The 18,634-nt window shown below is 39.7% G+C and overlaps 1 long non-coding RNA gene across 5 annotated transcripts in view; it reads right to left on the bottom strand.

Annotated features, from left to right (window-relative positions):
- Positions 1–2,546: 2,546 nt before the first annotated feature.
- The window catches only part of LOC113620782 (uncharacterized), a 95,113-nt gene continuing 79,025 nt past the window's right edge, over positions 2,547–18,634 (bottom strand). For all 5 annotated transcript variants that reach the window (XR_003432912.1, XR_003432911.1, XR_003432910.1 and 2 more), the window contains 2 exons: positions 15,455–15,540; positions 2,547–3,428 (listed from right to left, as the gene is read on the bottom strand). This is a non-coding gene — a long non-coding RNA (uncharacterized LOC113620782). The remainder of the gene's footprint in view (positions 3,429–15,454; positions 15,541–18,634) is intronic.

Genomic DNA, 18,634 nt, shown 5'->3' on the forward strand with positions numbered 1-18,634 from the left:
AGCAAGGAACAGTAAAGCACCACCCAGAAATTCCTTGGCTTTACCACTTAGGCATCTCTGCATGACAGCACAGAACAGTTGCCTACCATTTCAATGTGTGAATGGACCATAATTTTTAAATCATACTCTAGTAGTAGATATACAGAGATTGTACATAGTGATTTTGCCTTCATAAGCAATACTTTTTGAATCTCTTTTTACATGTACCTTTGCATTCTTAGGAAAGGGAATTTAGAGCATAAAATCTTCCAAGCAGAATCCCTGAGTGGAAGGGAACGTGCATTTTAAACGTTGATAAAATGTTGCCATAAAATGTTGCCAAACTGCTCTCCCCAGACGTTTTTCCAATTTACAAGTCAATGGTAGAGACAATCTGTATATTTTAGGATTTGCTTGGAGAAAGTGCTGAGCTAAGCTGCCACAGAACCAGTTCTGCAAGCTTCAGATCAACCTACCTGTTTGCAATCAGGATCCCAGCCATGCATGCAAGTTCAAGGTTCTCTGAGCTTTTGGCATCCCCGGGCAGTTTGCCTTAGTGCAGCTAAACGGGAGTGGTACGGTGCCGGCTACATTAAGAACCATTTTTGTTTTCGCTTTCTGGAGTGTAAATACCTATTAAAGGATTTTCATTCCAAACCTAGGGAAAATTCTATTGAGAAAGTAAACCAATAAGAGGGAGGGAGCTGTGAAGGCTAAGTCTGAGCCGTCAGGAGGGCAGACAGAAAGAAACAAGGCAGGGAGGCAAGGTCAAGAAATTGAAGAAGGAACTGTGAGACAGTCCTACGACCACTTTGGCCTCCTGAAAGAAAAGGTTTGGTAGATATTTGCCCGAAAGCCCCTCGAGGAGGATTCAGCATCAAGGCTGAATGGCAAAGACAAGAAGTTCAGCACTTTTGCTATTTTCCTCTCTCTCATGTTCAAATACTTCTCAGAAACATACAGCTTCATCTTCATTACCATTTGATGTGTATGTATATAAATCCTCTTCTAAGTAGACTTGGGGGTTTATATGCATGGTTTTGTGATAAAATAAGAGATAATCACATTTTCAAACACAAACATGTGAATGATAGAAAAATGATAGCATTGGTAATTCAGTTTCACGTTTTGTCAAGTATCTTTTCAAAATGCAGTTAATTATAAACTAAGCCTTCTCATACATCATTTATGTTATTGATTAAATGTAAAAATGGAAGGAAAAAGACTCAGTCCAATTTATTTTTGCTAAGAGAATGAGTAAAAAACGATCAGCCACATTAATATTTCAAACAACAAACAATTGGAAATTTATTTCTGCTCTTAAAGAAAAGTTTGGGACTAACAAATTCTTTGACACATGTGCTGTTGATGAAGAAAGGAGGGAGGAGAGGTACAATATGCTCCAGAAAATGATTACACCTTCAGCGAGAAACGGAAAAAACAGCTCCTCTGTTGGCCACTAGGAAACCATGCTTATGACTTAGTAGTCATAAACAGTAAAAACACAACAAAAATCAGAAGATATACATATACGTGTGTGGACGTAATCATTCTGTGCTTCGTTTCCTGAGAAACTGTACAACAGCAATATATTTTTAACTTAATCTAAAATGTAAAGCCTGTACCAATTATCAATCATCCAAAGTGTCTGTAGTACAATTTGAGGCAGCACGGAGAACAATGGAACACACATTCTCATTCAGTCTTTTTTTTTATCTTTATTGGAGTATAATTGCTTTACAATGGTGCATTAGTTTCTGCTTTATAACAAAGTGAATCAGCTATACATACACATATATCCCCATATCTCCTCCCTCTTGCGTCTCCCTCCCACCCTCCCTATCCCACCCTTCTAGGCGGACACAAAGCACGGAGCTGATCTCCCTGTGCTATGCAGCTGCTTCCCTCTACCTATCTATTTTACAATTGGTAGTGTACATATGTCCATGCCACTCTCTCACTTCGTCCCAGCTTCCCCTTCCCCCTTCCCGTGTCCTCAAGTCCATTCTCTATGTCTGCGTCTTTATTCCTGTCCTGCCCCTAGGTTCTTCAGAACCTTTTTTTTTTTTTTTTAGATTCCACATGTATGAGTTAGCATACGGTATTTGTATTTCTCCTTCTGACTTACTTCACTCTGTATGACACTCAATTTTTTTAATGAAATATTTCAGGCCTTACGATATTAGGTATAATATAATGAATACTCATGTACCCAGTACACAAAAGAAACAAAACCTAGCACATCTAATCACAATACCTTGGGTACCCTTTCCTATCCTTTTTCACCCATTCTCTCCTCAGAGGTAACTGTTATCTTAAATTTGCTGTTTGTGATTCTCAGCTTAGTTTCAAGTTTTATGTTCATTATTCCTAAGTATGTTTTTATTACACATACAGTTTTGTTTTTGCATGTTTTCAGTTATATAAATGATATTGTACTCTGTGTATTTTATGTGTTTTCAAACTTTATATATACAAGTGGTATCATATTATGTATCCTTATGCAGGAATGTGTCTCTCCAAATTATATTCTTGAGATGAATCCATGTTGGTTAATGTGAACTTGTTACTTTTAAATTACTGTATATAGCATTTCATGGTAGGAATATACCCCAACTGAGGTTTACATTTTTCTGTTGATGAATATTTGGGTTGTTTCCAATTTCTTGCTGTCACAAATAGCACAACAAGGGACACTCCTATACATGTCTCCTTATCCAAACATGGGGGAGTATCTCTAGGATGTTTACGTAAGAGTGAGATTTCTGGGATGTAGGGAATGTACATCTTCAGCTTTTCTAGACATTACCAAATAACACCCTACCAGAAGAATATGAGCATTTCTATTGCTCACATCCTGTCAACACTGAGATTGTTTAACGTTTAAGTAGTCAATTTTAACTGGTGTGTTTTTACCAAACAATCCTGCAGGGGGCAGCATATCCTGGTGATTCTTGCTGTTTCTGCCGCATTACAGTTAATGGGTCCCTTCCTTCACTCCTTGAAATCCTTCGACCTTCTCTTAGTTACTCCTCAACCCGCTTTCTTACCTCCATCAGCTCCCTGGAGATATCTTACACGGACAAATATAACACCATCTGAAAGCTGAAAGCTCCCTCCCACTTTTCACTCCACATTCCTGGCACATATCTGTCTCCTGACAGGATGGGAGGGAAATAGAGGCAAGCCAGTCTTGAATTAAAATACTCATTCCAGTTCAAAGTAGCATTAAGAGAGGATGTGAGTGGACAGCAAAGTCTTCCACAGTTCTGAAACAGTGGTATGTAACCTAATTAGAAGGCACTGCACACTGTCAGAAACTGTTTATGTAAATTGGAAAATTGCTGAGAAGTAGGGAAAAGTATTGCAAAGCAGTGGTGGCTTTGTTTTTCTTCTGGAATAGAAGCTATTTACTCCTTTGCTTTCTTAGTTACATTGTTGCTGCTTCCCTAAGGAAGAAAAAGAGAGTTCAGTTTCAATACACCTCCTTGAATTTCTCTCATTTATACTGAGCTGAAGTCTCTCCATGTCGAGAGCTCCATGGTGGGAATGCAGCCCTCAAAGATGCAATCCTTTCAACAAAGCAGATGTGAAATTGAGCTGTGCTTAAAGATTGAAAATGGCTGCTTTAGAGGAGAGTTTGTTAGTACTTTCAAAGTGGTCCTACTGTCACCCCTCTCCTGGGAGTACTTTTTCCTTCCTAGAACTGGATTTTTAAATTTCAGTCCTTTAAAATGAATGAATCATAAAATTGTATTACTGTCCTTAAGGGGGAAAGTAGGCAAATAAATATGATTTGCTTTTGGATTGACCACTGTTTTGAGTTATTAAATCTTCTCCTCCTCCATTATCATAGATCAAACTTTCTCCAAATGGAATCTATCAAATACTCTTTTAGCAAAATGTTAATAGGTGTTCTGGGGAGTACAATTTATGTCAGTAAAAATGTTGGATTGAAGAATGTTTTCTACAGGAAAATCAAGTTTCTCTAATGCAAAAGTTTCTCAGAGTCAGTTATTTGCTGATATGTATTATAAATCTATAAGGCACGACTTACAGCGATTCTGTGTTTCGACAGCGATTCTGTGTTTCCAAGTGGTTTGACCACAGTTCCCTTTTCCATGAAACACCTGACATGATTAGAGTTCAGAAGACACACCGGAAGATGCAAGGATAGATATTCTAAGGTTGGCTACACCATCACCCCGAATCACTGAAACCAGAAATTCACAAGACCCAATTATATGTTATCCTTGACTGAAATTCTTTCATGATAGAGTATCTGTCTTGACATGTTGGTTGGCCTACACATTGCTTCCGTGTTGAATGTTATTGTGGAGATATTTGAGGGCAGCCTAATTTTTGCTTCCTGGTCTGTGACTTTTTTTCTGCTTCAATGCCTTAGGAATGTCTGTATTCTCGAACTTCAATTATTCAGTCAGGGATATGTTTGTAGTATTGAGCATTCTGTTATCAATATGTCCTAGAACATGGTATACTCTTTCAATCTGTAGGCTTCTTTGTCTTTAGTGATACTTCCTTGTATGACATTTGCAAATACTTTTCCTGTTCTATTTATTGGATCCTCTGCTCCAGGGATCCTCAATTATGTTAAGTGCTTTGGAACTCCAATCTATTACCTTCTAATTCCTTTGCTCCTCTTGTATTCACAAGCCTTTCTTCTAGGTCAGTAATTTTATTTGCAGCCATGTTTATTTCATTCCTTGCTATGTCACCTTTACTTATTGTTCTATAATGTTGTTTTTGTCCTCAACCTTCTTTAATTCTGTAACCTTCCTGGTGTTCTCTCATCTCATCATTGAGCTCATATTTTTCGGAGTGCATGTTCTCATTAACTTGATTCATAGTACAAAGCGCTGCTGAGGAATTTTGTTTTGTGCTTTGGATTATGTTTTCTTTAAGAGTGAGGGTTTTATCATTCCTCTGCATGCCATGTTCCTTTCTTTTAAGGGTTGGTTGGTTTTGTTTGTTTTTATTTGGGAGCGTTGCCTTAGCATGTTTGGATATTTGTCTCTGTTTTGTTCCCCCCAACCTTGTTCTATCCGGACCTTCTCTTTGTTCTGACCAAGTGTCCGTGACTTCTCCTTGACTCCATGTCCATTGACTCTGACTTGTTTCCACACTGAGCTATGGTTTGAGAACTTGGTATTGAATACCACCCACTTTCCTGTGGGGACTGGAGGGGAAGACTATGTGACATCTGTGTGAATTAGACTGAAGGGAAGCTGTGTGACATCTGTGTGAATTAGAACTCCTGGATTCTGCTCTCTCTGGGATTTGATAGGCATTTTGAACTAAGTTTTAACCCCTCCCTACAATCAGGACTCATATCCACCCTGAAGGGGGACACTCTGGGATTTTTTCTCCACAATCATTCAACACATTTTTATCGAGTACCTATTCTCTACTAGGCACTATTCTAATCTAGGCACTGGAAACAAATGAGACAAAAATCCCCTTTCTTGTGAGTTTATATTCATTGTGGCATCTTGACTGATACAACGTGGTATCCAAAAGAAGCTGCCCACTTCTGCCTAATGGCCATTCCACCACCCCTTAGTCAAAAGAGAGGAAAAAAAATAAGGATAGTCATTCAGTTCAATTTTCTGGAGATCTGAGGGCAATAATGAAGGCTTAAAATTCATCAAATTCGCCAGTGAAGCTTCAGAGGGGCAGGGAGGAAGGTCAAGGTTAGGAGCTACACTGTGTCACTCCAGAATCTTCTCTGTTCCTGGCCTGCATTTTGCATGCGTGTGTACATGCCCATGTTTTGTTTTGTTTCGGTGTCCATACTAGTAAGGGGCACTCCTTGCCTTAATTTGGTAGCTGGTTTGTTGTTTGGAAGGAGAGAGCTAGTGTTTCTTGGGGTTGGTGTTCACTTTTTTAGTTGTGAGAGAAAAATGGAAGATTCTATGACCTGTTTTCACTCTATCACCTTCAGCTGGAGGCCTCAACTTGTTCTTTTAACTCTTAACTAAATATCCTATCTGTGGTCTGCAAATATAAAATTACCATGAATAGCTCCTTCCTCGTAATTATTCAAGTATTGAATACTTGAAGACTCAGATTTAAAAAAAGAAATCAAGCTGAAGTGGTTTGGTTGGGTTGTGTGCCAGCTCCTCTTGGCTAAAATACATTTCAAGGACTTAAACTTGAGAGCACTTCTAAGAAGTTGGTTATTCTGGATTCCTTCATATCTAGGGAACACATTTGTCAGAAGAGCTCTTCAATTTCATGACACCTTATGCTCAAGATTTTTCTTGCACAATCCCATAAGAATCCAATCTCTCTTCTGAGTTTGTCAAACGCCTACACAGTTAGTAGCAGGCACAGACAGGAAGTGAGAATAAATACCTATCTCTAGACTTGCGCTAAGATATGGGCTCTGGGTTAGCATGAGAAACCCCAAGCACCTAGACCTATTTGCTGAACCTACACAGTCAAAGAAATAACCAAACACTTGTGCCTTTTATTGTGTACAGTAAGAGACTGAGCATTACCTACAAATGTCTCCCAAATAAATCATACTTAATTCAGATTATGAGGAGAATATTTGATAAATGCTTTGAGAATATTTGATAAAGGGAATTTCAACGGCACTAGATTGCATCTTCTTGTGTCACTACCATGTCTCTAATGTAATTTCCCCCACCCAGAAATGTAATCCTCAGCCAGTTGCCTTGAAAGCTGGTTACCTTGGAGATGATTATCAGTATTATGATGACCTATTTAGAGGAATTTCTGCATTGCCAGAAAACAAATAACCACAGAGAGAGCCTTACAAAGGAATGATGCTTGTTCCCTGGAAGTGCCTTTACAAACGAATGCCATAGATGTGATGTATTATGTGTGTGCGTGCGCGCGTGTGTGTGTGTGTGTGTTTGGTGTAGATTTGTCCATAATTAGGATTTACATTTTTGTGGAATGGCAGTTGTGCTTAGGCACTTTAAGAGCAAAGAAGGCAGTAAAAACCACAGCAGGAATAAGCATATAGACATCTTCTCTCTTCCTACAATTTGAAATTCATGGCCATGTTTGTATTGATTTCTCATCAGTGTTAACATAGTTTCCATTTGCCCAGTTTCTTTTTCTTGCTCAGGCTCTGTTTTTTGAGGATTTTCTAGGGGTGCTGGAGTGTGGCTGACAGGTGACTGGTGAGGATTGATTTTTACAAATCAATTGATTGACTGTTAATAGTTCCCAAATAAACTTAGAGCTGCTATTTTGATTTCCTCAGAATTATGCCACAAAGTCTGCGTTCTAACTCTATTTGGTCTCCCATTCTTCTGTGAAACTAGTGTTTGTGATTATAGGCAGATTGGACTTTTTAAGTTTAAATGTTTTTCATTAATCATTGTCATTATCATTAATGCTTCATCTGCCTTTTTTTTTTTTTTGGAGAAATTTTTGGTACTACTTTAACGTGGACCTTAAAAAATTCCAGTGATAAATATTAAACCTTTATTACGATCAAAGACACAGGAAAAAACAACGTAAACCAAGCATTACCCAAAATAGGACCAATAGACCTAAATTTCCAAATTTAATATTTGTTCTTAGGTTTTCAGGTTAAAATTCACTCATTGTAGCTTCCTCCAAGGTAATAACAACGTGTCCATATTTCCCACCATCTTCTCAGATCATCTTGCAAAGCATTGGACACATAATGAATGTTCAATAAACCTGACTCATCGTATAATTTGCCCTCCAGGAACTTCCAAAACCTTTTTACATTCCAACTCAGTTTTCATCTGCTCATGTTCAGCAAGATTATGTAGGGATCTCCTTTTTTTAAGCAATATGCAGTAAGTCTGTTTTCAGAGAGGATCTTGAGTCAAGGTCAATTAACTCATTCAGGCCCTATTTTCAATTTTTGTACTGTAGACCTGTCCTTATGCCTGAAATCGCCACTCTGAACTGAGGGCAAATATCAAATTCATATTAGTTACCTAATTAAATTCTTTGGACTGTTCTGACTGCCATGTTGAAAATGCCAGTGTAAGAAAATTTTCTTCCATTTGACTAAATATAACTCTTTCTCTTTCAATATTTTTGAGAGGGAAATACACTGATAGTTTAATGAATAATTCCTTAGCTGAATTTTATCTCCTAAAATCTAGCACTATATTATTCAAATTGATCCTGTAAAATGTTGACTTCTCTCCATCTAACAGAGTTGTTAGGAACGGTTTTACCGAAAAAGCATTAACATTGCTTATTGGTATATGGCCTTTGACTCATTTATGCCACGTCCTAAAAGAGGCATTAAAAACACAGAGAGATTTTCTACTTAATTCAGAGACCGTAAATGGTCTTAGAACATCATGTCTTCCCTCATATTCATTAATTCAATAAAGATATTTAACTGTCCCTTTAAAATGGCTTTCAGATGAAGTAACAAGTTGTGAGTTGTTTGAAGTATCTGCACATCCAGCGCTGCTTGGTAAGAATTAACCCTTTTGAATCTAGGCTTGTATCCAAATCATCCAGAATATTTCCAAAAAGATTCAGAATCAGACCTCTGACTCTGCCCAACAATGCCACTAAATTAATTCCCTCTGCATCCTCTGGGATGGCCTTTCCAGGCAAATCATGAACTTGCATTAGAATATTTGCTTTGTGCCTAATCTTCACTCCTAGAGATGACAGTTCTTAACGTTTAACACTCGCCATCCTTCCCACCCTGATGCTAAACTGGGAAGAATGAGAACAGAATGTTCTAACCTCATCCATACCACAAGTGGTTATTCAAGGGAAAAAACATATCTCATGGCCTTTTGCTAGATAAACTTGCTTTACAAAGAAGGCAAAATCTTCTGACGGATGATATGGAATAGCTTTTCTCCAAAAGGAGTTCATGACTTTATTCCCTCTGCTCTAAGAAAACTCACGTCCTACATTGCTAGTGATCTGACGCAAATCATGAGATGTGCTCACTACAGTTATTCCAGCTGGTCGTTTCTGTCAAGTTCTATTCAATCCAGAGCAGCACCTGTTAGAGTGTTTCCGATGAGAAGCTTGGGGAAAGGGTTATTGGGTAAATGGGCTGTTTTCACCAAGTCCCATTTGCCATCCTTTTAGTGATCGATAGCCATCCTTAATGAAGATTATAAAAAGAGAAGCTGCTTTAAAATGGACAGTCAAAAAGTTTCCACGAAGAAATGATATAGAGATGAGCTTCATTACAGAGGTATAGGGTAGGGGCATGAAGAGGAGGCATTTCAGGCATGTGGCCCCAGAGAGGGATGAAACACAGTGTATTCAAGGTGCTGAAAGGGCTGGAGCAGCAGGGGGAGTACCCTGAGAGACGAAACTGAAGAGGTAGGTAGGAGCCAGACCATTCAGGGTCTGTTAGTCTAGTTAAGAAATGTGAACATTAAACTTACAGTATAATTACTGGATTGAAAACCATGTAAGGAGTTATATCATGTTTTAATCATCCTTCCTTGCACAATGTATAGAGTCTAAAACTGATCAAGTTTCTGAATGTTAGATTAGGATGAATGTTCAAAGTCGCAGGGTTTCTATGATCACTGATATTAACTGTCTGACCACGGACCCGTCACTTAGTCTCAGGTCCCTCAGCTTTAAAATGGAGGTAATGAAACCTCTCTCTCGGGGTGGCCATGAAGAATAAGTGAGATAAAATACAAAGAGTGAAAAATAAAGTGCCTGCTAAGAATTTTTTTTCAATGGGAGAGAATATGCAGTACAGGCCTTAGATGTGGGCAAGAAGGGACCGTGCCCTGGAACCCAGAGTTTAGAGATCCTACTGTGGTCCTCCTCTATCTACCCTTCCAGGGGATGAAGAATCCTCAAGACCAGCAGAACAGAACACGCTCATCTAGGGGCTGCACCCAACTCTCCATTCTAGACCGGGCTCTGGGTACCTCAGATCCAATGCTCCCTGCCAAAATGATCTCAAGTTCATTCACGAGGTCTTTGAAGATTTTTTTCCCCCCAGATATGACTGCCTGAAGGCAAGTGCATACCCCATGGCTAAAGAGCAGTTTTTGGACACATGCAGGCTGGGGCGTCCCCATGGGTGTATGTGAAACTTCTTATGGTGTGCGTGGGAGTTTAGTGAGGAGAAAAAGGGGGCCGTTTCCATTGCTGAACCCCAAGGAGTCTGAGAACTCTTGATTTAAAGCTGGACTTCCTGGTTATTATGTGTTAAGAGATGAGAATAGAAACTACATATTTTAACAGTTTGTGTTCTAGTTTATAACATTTAACAATTTAGACATATGGTATATGGACTTGCATTTGAAGTTTTAACCTGGGCCCTGCAAATGTTACAGGCAGGTATGTATGTATCCTATTATTTATAAAGTCCTGCACACCACACAAAATTCCATTTCATTTAAACCGCCTTAAGATGTAGGGGTTGCCTATTTATGAAAATCACTTTAGGGCAACCATGAAATTCCATTATGCTCGGGAAGGCTGGAAAAGGCCAAGGGAAAAAAAACAAGTTCAAAGAAAGGCAATCCATCTAGCGACCTCTTTTCTTCTCTACACAAGCAGAAACACCATCCAAATATCACTGTATGGTGTTTTGTGAAATTGTACATCTATATGTGGAGGTGGAATGAAAAGAGGACATGAGAGCTGGTCTTGTTTAGAACTAACAAAAGGTTACTTCTCTCTTTGTGACATTCATTTGGACTCCCTAAGTGTAGAGCCTTGAATTCAAACTAAGCGTTTCCAACCGAGTGAAGGGTGTCCATCTGCTCCGAATTCCTCTCACTGTCATTGCCATACAAATCATTTAGCAAGAAAACATATACTGTCTTACGCTATCTTTCCTAATACAAAAGATGTGAGTTGATTTAAACTTAACTTTTCAGGAATTTCTGTCTTCTCCTCCCACCCAAATGTGAGCTCTTTGAAGAACAAACTGGGTTCTATAGTTTTCTGTATCCCCTCACTCTCTTCCCTAAGAGTTTGCTCAACAGATATTTATACCTCACTGACTGATGCAATCATTTAGCAAATATTTACTGGATTCTACCATGTGCCAGGCTCTGTGTCAAGCATGAGGGTACAAGATTGAATGGGACACTGGCTAAAAGATAAATGCCTGGCACATAATAGGCACTCAGTAAATGAGAGACTGAGCAGGTGAATGAATAAATGAATGGATGCATCAATGAGTGAATTCTGTACCACAGAACTAAGGAATAATAGCAAGAAAAATGGAATAACCACTTAAGTTATATTAAACCAAAAGTCATCAAAGTAAAAGATGTCAGCCTGTAGAATATCTATGATTCAAGAAAATGTCAGGGACATCCCTGGTGGTGCAGCGGTTAAGAATCCGCCTGCCAGTGCAGGGGACATGAGTTCGAGCCCTGGTCCAGGAAGATCCCACATGCCGTGGAGCAACTAAGCCCGTGTGCCATGACTACTGAGCCTGCGCTCTAGAGCCCGCGAGCCACAACTACTGAGCCCATGCACCACAACTACTGAAGCCCATGCGCCTAGCACCTGCGCTCCGCAACAAGAGAAGCCACCGCAATGAGAAGCCCGCGCACCACAATGAAGAGCAGGCCCCACTCGCCACAACTAGAGGAAGCCAGTGCACAGTAACCAAGACCCAATGCAGCCAAAAATAAAATAAATAAAATAAATAAATTTATATATATATAAAAAGAGTAAACAATTAAAAAGAAAATGTCAAATGTGGGGAAAATAAGAGCAGCCCTAACATTTATACCTCTGGGCCATCTCCGTGGCTATTTTTAGTGTGTGGCTCTGGAATCTTGCAAAGAATTAAACTGATCCACATAAACCAAATATTCTATATAAAGAGTTTGACTAACTCTAACACCCCAACTCTCACTTCTCCCAGATTTAGGGATGAAGAATCTTAGGTGTTGTCAATTCCATAGAAATCAGTATGTACAATAATATTATTGTGAGTTTTTACTGAGGTCTGAAATACTGATATGCTGTGATTGACTTTAATCACAAATTTGCTTCATCAAAAGCAGTAAAATCACCACAGAATTATATTACTCCTTGTCATTTTCCTATATGCAGTATAATATTGAAGTCATAGTTTATTTTCTCCTTACAGTATTGTAAGAAAACCAGATTACCAAGGTAGAAGTTGATCTCTCTTGCAAAGCTACTTATCTTCCTGACATGCAGAGCACCAGCTGATTTCGAACAGAGTTTCACAGCTTTATAAAATAGAACCATATTTGGCCATCAATGAACCAAAATAAAATACCTCTCTAGAAGGATAAAGGAAATCAATATTTACATAAAGAAACTTAATAACAAACCAACCATGGTGTTCAAAGTTTTGTGTCTTTAAAATAGGGCATGCATTATTCATACTGTGAAATCTCAAACCAAAGGTGGAAAGTATGAGTTATCAGCAATATTGTGAGTCTTAAAAACCATTATCTCCTTTGCAGAAGAAAATGAAAGCCACTTTGTTCATCCTATTCCAGGTCGGCATGCTTAACAATGTCACTTAAAGGCAGGAGGGGGACAGCAAGGAAAAAGAAACCTTCCTGAGATCATGAATTCATCTCCTTTCTCAAGAAGAGAAAGAAGCAGTGAGATATTTCCAACGAAGAAAATGTAGGGGCCATTCCCCCACTCCCTAGGAGACAGACCCAGGCACTTGACAAGTTCTAGAAGCAATTCAAAGTGAGGACATGGAGAGAGATTCCTCCACTCCCTATGGAAACATTTCCAAATCTCTCCCTCCATTATCCTTAGACAGGCTCAGTCCATAAACTTTCTAATATTTGGACTGCAAAATGTCTAGAAGACACATAGATATTTTAAAGCAAGTACATGCAAGGAATAGGGAGTTAATGAGAGTGAAATCCATTCTGGCTGAACCAATGTGAGAACTGGGTGAAGCTGAAGTAACCCCACCAGAGCACAAACCCTGTTCAGTCATATTAAGTGTAAGAGCATCTCTATTCTCACATTGTTTTTGGTTTGAACTCAGGCTGAACTGCCTGGAAACCTTCTCTATGTGGATAAGGAGTAGCATCCATTTATTGCCATATTACATGTGCTTAAAAATCCCAGCAATAGGGGCTTCCCTGGTGGCGCAGTGGTTGAGAGTCCGCCTGCCGATGCAGGGGATATGGGTTCGTGCCCCGGTCCGGGAAGATCCCACATGCCGCAGAGTGGCTGCGCCCGTGAGCCATGGCCCCTGAGCCTGTGCGTCCGGAGCCTGTGCTCCGCAACGGGAGAGGCCACAACAGTGAGAGGCCCGCGTACCGCAAAAAAAAAAAAAAAAAAAATCCCAGCAATGTTATCCAGTTACCAATGTTATCTCATCAAGTAGAAATGTCTAATAATTGTTAAAAAAAAAAAAAAAGGAGGAAAGAAAGAAAGGAAGAAAGTATCTTACTAGTGATCTTTCATCTGGCATAAATAAGAGGCTAAGCCCAAATGTCCAAAAAAAGAAAAAGAAAAAAGTCAAATTTGCTGTTTGCAATTTTGTTTGCTTTGCTGAATCCTTGGACTGTTTTTGTTTTTCCAATCCGCTCATACAAACAGTTTATACATGGTCATTCCATGAAACTTTTTGTAGTCATCCAGAAAGAATCAAACATAATTACTACGGTTCCTAGTCTCATGTGTTTGCCCTTCCCAAAAGATTTTCGAAAGTTCAGGAAGAAGAGGGTTGAATTACAGATGAAGAATTTCACCTTCAATACTGAAAAGGAAAGATTTGGGTTTTGCAAACACAGTGAACCCCTTCCTCTACCAAGGGTGGAGCTCAAACCCTCACACTGTTCTTTTACTTGCCCATAAACGCACCACATCTGGAAAATCTTTCTTGGCTGTAGTCCTACTCCATAGGTTTTGTTCATGCATTCCCACACTTTTAGTCAAGAGGCTGTCGGTCACGTACAGTCCACTTTGGCAACAACAAAAATGACTGTTGGAATTCAGTGGCTTCCGCTACCACGACCAAAAATGCTTTCCACTTAATTCATAACAATAGCATTTTGCGCTTATGTATTTGTCTCATCAAAGCACTCTGCCGCCATTAATGAGCTAAATCAGCCTTTGCTATTTTATAATGTCTCACTACAATGAGGTTGCTTTTCTCTGTGGCAGTCACTTGTGTCATGTTGTTTTCTTCTAGCAAACACTGAACTTAACTAATGTAAATTCATTTTTAAATTGTGGGCTCAGAGGAAAATTTTCCTGGAATATATTTTTAATGCTGCATCCTTACTATAACATTACAGGGAGCATTTTAAACTATAAAGACACATAAGTTTTTCAATGTAGTCTTCTCTAAGTACTTGTAATTTATAAAGACCCCCGCAAGTAAATGTGTTGTAACTGCCAGTGATGGAAATGGAAATTGTCTGCTCTGTGAACCCTATTACTATTTATTTGTATACTGTTTAATGATTGGCTTACTGATGAAATACTCCGTCAGTGTACAAGAAAAAGCCGCAGCTGGCAAGGAAACTCTAAATCCTAAATCTGCCATGTTTTAACTCTGCTGTCTCTGCTACTGCTAGACCACTTTTTTTTTGTAATACTGATATGGCAGTTTAATTCAATGATAATTAGATCTATCTGTCTACTGTAAGATATACAAACATATACTTTTCTGCATTCCCCTAGGAAAAAAAGTAAGTTTCATATCATGGACCACTTTTTACAAGTGCTTAATGGCTCATTCCTAGGAATTTGATCTCAAGTGGAAAGGAATGGCTCTCTGAAAATTAGTGTATGCACACTTTCAAGTTTAGACAGAGATGGAATCCTCAAGACCCTAGGTTGAGAAACTCTATAAACATTGGTTGGTTGCCTCCCAACTTCTATTCCCAGCATTCTTGGTAAGGGCCTTCTAATTCCTGTTTGAGGAACTACCATATTCTTCTATTCTTAGCCTTGTACTTAGGCTAGAGTTGCACCTACACCCAGCTCCAAAGGTAGGATTCCTGGCACTTCTGATTGGTTTGGGGATGGGCACATGACCCAGGACTAAGCCAGTCTTAGTTCATCACATCATCTTCAACACAGGGATTAATATAGGGTTGACATTTCATCTATGTTTGTCCAATCAGAGTGAACTTGGGACTTTTCCTGGGAATTCTGATGTAGATTCTCTTTCCTTTGGATGGTATAGTGTGATGATATGAGACTTGAAGCTGCTACAGTCATCTACATCCTTAAGAGAAAAGCCTAGGATATCTTGGGGAGGCCACCGTGTGGAATTTGCAGAGGACTCTGTAGAAAACAGTAGAGACACAGGCAAACCTGGGACCGTGATATTGTTGACTCTGTATTAAATAGGGAGCAGATTGAACTGCTGTAACAAAGAGACTCCAAAAGATACAATTGCTGTTTGAAATTCGTTATCTCCCTCATGTCCATAGGTGGGTGGGTGGGCAAGACTGGTAGGCAGTTTGGGGCTGTGAGGTCATTTAGGAACCCAAGATCTTCCTACCTTGTTGTCCTGTTCCCCTGGAGTACTGACTTCATGTTGCAAGGTAAAAGCTGGTTCACTGCCCTCCCATATCATCCATGTTTCAGCTGCAAGAAAAAAGAAATATAAAGTGGAGGACGTGAAGCTTATTTTAAGGTAGGATTTACCAATTTTAGCTCTATGGATATTTTGGAGGTGATGATTCTTTACTGTTAAGAGCTGTCCTATACATTGTAGGATGTTTAGCAGAATCCCTGGCCTCTACCCACTTAAGGCCCATATCACCTCCCCAAGTTATGACAATCAAAAATCTCCCCAGACATTGCAAAATGTCTGGGGGATGAAATAGCCCCTCCACTGAGAGCCACTGTTTTAAAGATATGCTATGGAGTTCACTTCCATTCACTTCCAATAGCCAAAGTTACTTATTTGGCCATACTGAGTTGTAAGAGAGTCTGGGAGAAATATTTCTAGCTGGATGAAATGGTGCCCAGGTAAAACTTAGGAGTTTCATTGCTAAAAAAAAAAGGAGGGGAGAGAATTCCCTGGCAGTCCAGCGGTTAGGACTCCATGCTCTCACTGCCAAGGGCCCGGGTTCAATCCCTGGTGGAGGAACTAACATCCCGCAAGCTGCACCGCCCAGCCAAAAACAATAAATAAATTTTATACATCTTTTAAAAATAAAAAGAAGGGAGAAAAGGATTTTAGGGGACAATTAATCTTTGCCACACAGCCCTACTTCTGGACTTTTCCACCATATGTGGTGGACTGAAATGAGTTTTCAGTCACTTGAAATTTGGGACCTTACTTGATAAAAGTGCTACTTTCCTCTTCCAACACGATAAGTTGAAATTTACTGAACATTATCCATGGGGTGGGCCGGGGGGAGCGGGAAGGTGAAAGGAATGATACCTAAAGTTACTCAGAAGCTGGGTACTGGCTCAGAAGGGATTGAACAAAACAACTGAAATGAGGCTGTTTCATAACAAGTCTTTGGTTGAAATGGAAAGGCCATGGTTACAAGGGCCCACGGTCACTGTGGTAGTTAAGAAAGAAGACAGTATAATTATGCAAAATTGTCAAGATGAAAACTGCAGGCATCTTGCATTATTCGGCTTTGAACTGCTGCTTTCTAGTTCTCATTGTAAATACAAAAAGCCTTTAGTGGCCCCTTTATATCTCACACAAAAGGATCATTGCTTACAGCCAGCTGTTTTGCAATTCTATTTCTATGAAGTTAGAATAATTGGACATTAGAACTGCCTAAGGGAAGAAGGGGGTGACAGTGTTCTTGGGTATTAAAGTAGAGTATGGAATAGTAATGGAAGGATCCCCCTTGTTACAAGGAGATAGTCTTCCCAGAGTTCATCCTGAAGCCAATAGTTCTGAATTCAAAACACATTTTCCCACAAGAATATTGTTTTTATGTTATTAGATAACCACAGAAGTCCTCCAATACCAGAAAAGAAAGAGATGTATGCTTTGCAATAGTACAAAAGAAAATGCTGCAGGGCAGACAAAGGTTTGTCTGAAGGTTCTGACTGAGAAAATCATCAGTAAAATCTTCAGGGAGGAGGTGACTTTTAAATCACATTTACAATGGGAAAAGAAAGCATCTCAGGCTAAAGGACAGGCAGTTCAAAGACGGGTATTCAGTTCTCTGTGAGGACAAGTGAGTATCGACCAGGAGTGGAGCACAGGGTTTGTGGAAATGAGATGAGGAAGTTAGGATGGGCTGTGAATGCTATGGTAGAGTTTGGAGATTTTTTACGTTGGCAAGTCATTAAAGGCTTTTAATGAGGGAGCTAGTGTGATCAAATGTCATTTTAGCAATTATAAGAAGACTACTTTGGTGTTGATGGCATGGTAGCAAGAGAGATTGGATTTCTGATCTCGAGATGTGGCAACAAGTTAGAGAGAACCAACAAGTGTGACAAGGTGGAGGGAAGTTGGCAGGATGTGGTGGCTTACTCTTCATGGGAGGTGGAAAAGGAGGAATCAAAGATGGCCCCAAATCAGGCTGGACTCATGACACAAGAACAGGCCAACAGGGGAGGTAATGAGCTCAGTAGGTTTCTGTCCCAAGGATAAAAGAGCCGAGGGAGTTATAGTTATGGCCTTATAGTACAGCATGTGGGCTGCACTTACGTTTCTGCAAAGCTCACCCAACATGGTGTCCCTATAATTGAAGGAAAACAACTTACTGAATTTCATACTTAGTTCCAAAGTCTTCCTCCAAGGTTACTCTATGTCCTTTTTTGGGAATGTATCTCTACATGTTGAAACTGCGCCAGGGACACCAGTGTTGGTGAAAACATTACATTCCAGTGCCAGACTCTGTGGCCAGAAGCTGTTTAACTGAGGTGGCAGTAATATTGAAATCATAAGGTTGTACTGCAGGGTGTTTGAGAAAAGAAGTGTAGAGAAAAATCCTATTAAATGTGTGCTAAAATAATATCAAATGTGATTACACTCTAGAGTCTTGGGGCAGATGAAGGGAGAGGAGAAAATAAAGAAGTATCAGTAATGGTCAGAGAGAAAAAGAGGGGACCAAGGGAGAGTTTAGTGGGAAGAGAGCTATCTTAGTCTGGAGATAGATAGACAGACAGACAGGTAGGGCTCTGCTATAACAGAATACCACAGACTGGGTGGCGTAAATAACAAACATTTATTTCTCACAGTTCTGGAGGCTGAAAGCTAGAGATCAGGGTAACAGCATGGTTGGGTTATTAGGGAAGGCTCTCTTCTTCATTTACAACTCTCCTCATTGTATCTTCACATGGCAGAGAGAAAGATCATCTCTCTTATGTCTCTTCTTATAAGACTCCACCCTCCTTTGATTGCCATACCCAACCTCCCCATTTCCATCCCTTCCATAGACAAAGCCATCAAATCAACCGAGCCTTTGTACAGCAAGGTAGACTGTGGAGAAGTCTGGAAAAGCAAGAAAATAGGGGCATATATGTGTCATCACTCTTCTTACTCCCTAACCAAAAGAGGATGGCGGATTCAGTGCATCCAGGGCAGATCAGATGGAGATGAGTGGGATGGGATGCAATGCCTAAAGGACTATGTGTAGGTGGTAGCTCGAGCTAAATATTGGAGCATCAGGGCCAGATCAGACCACTAGGAATTGGTTGTGGGAAGAAATCCTTCAGAAAGAAAACTCCTACCACTTAATGTGAAAAATATATGTGAGGG

The sequence above is a fragment of the Aethalodelphis obliquidens genome, unplaced genomic scaffold (genome assembly GCF_003676395.1).
Source record: "Aethalodelphis obliquidens isolate GAN/ISIS:26980383/991018 unplaced genomic scaffold, ASM367639v1 scaffold8, whole genome shotgun sequence".
NCBI lineage: Eukaryota > Metazoa > Chordata > Mammalia > Artiodactyla > Delphinidae > Aethalodelphis > Aethalodelphis obliquidens.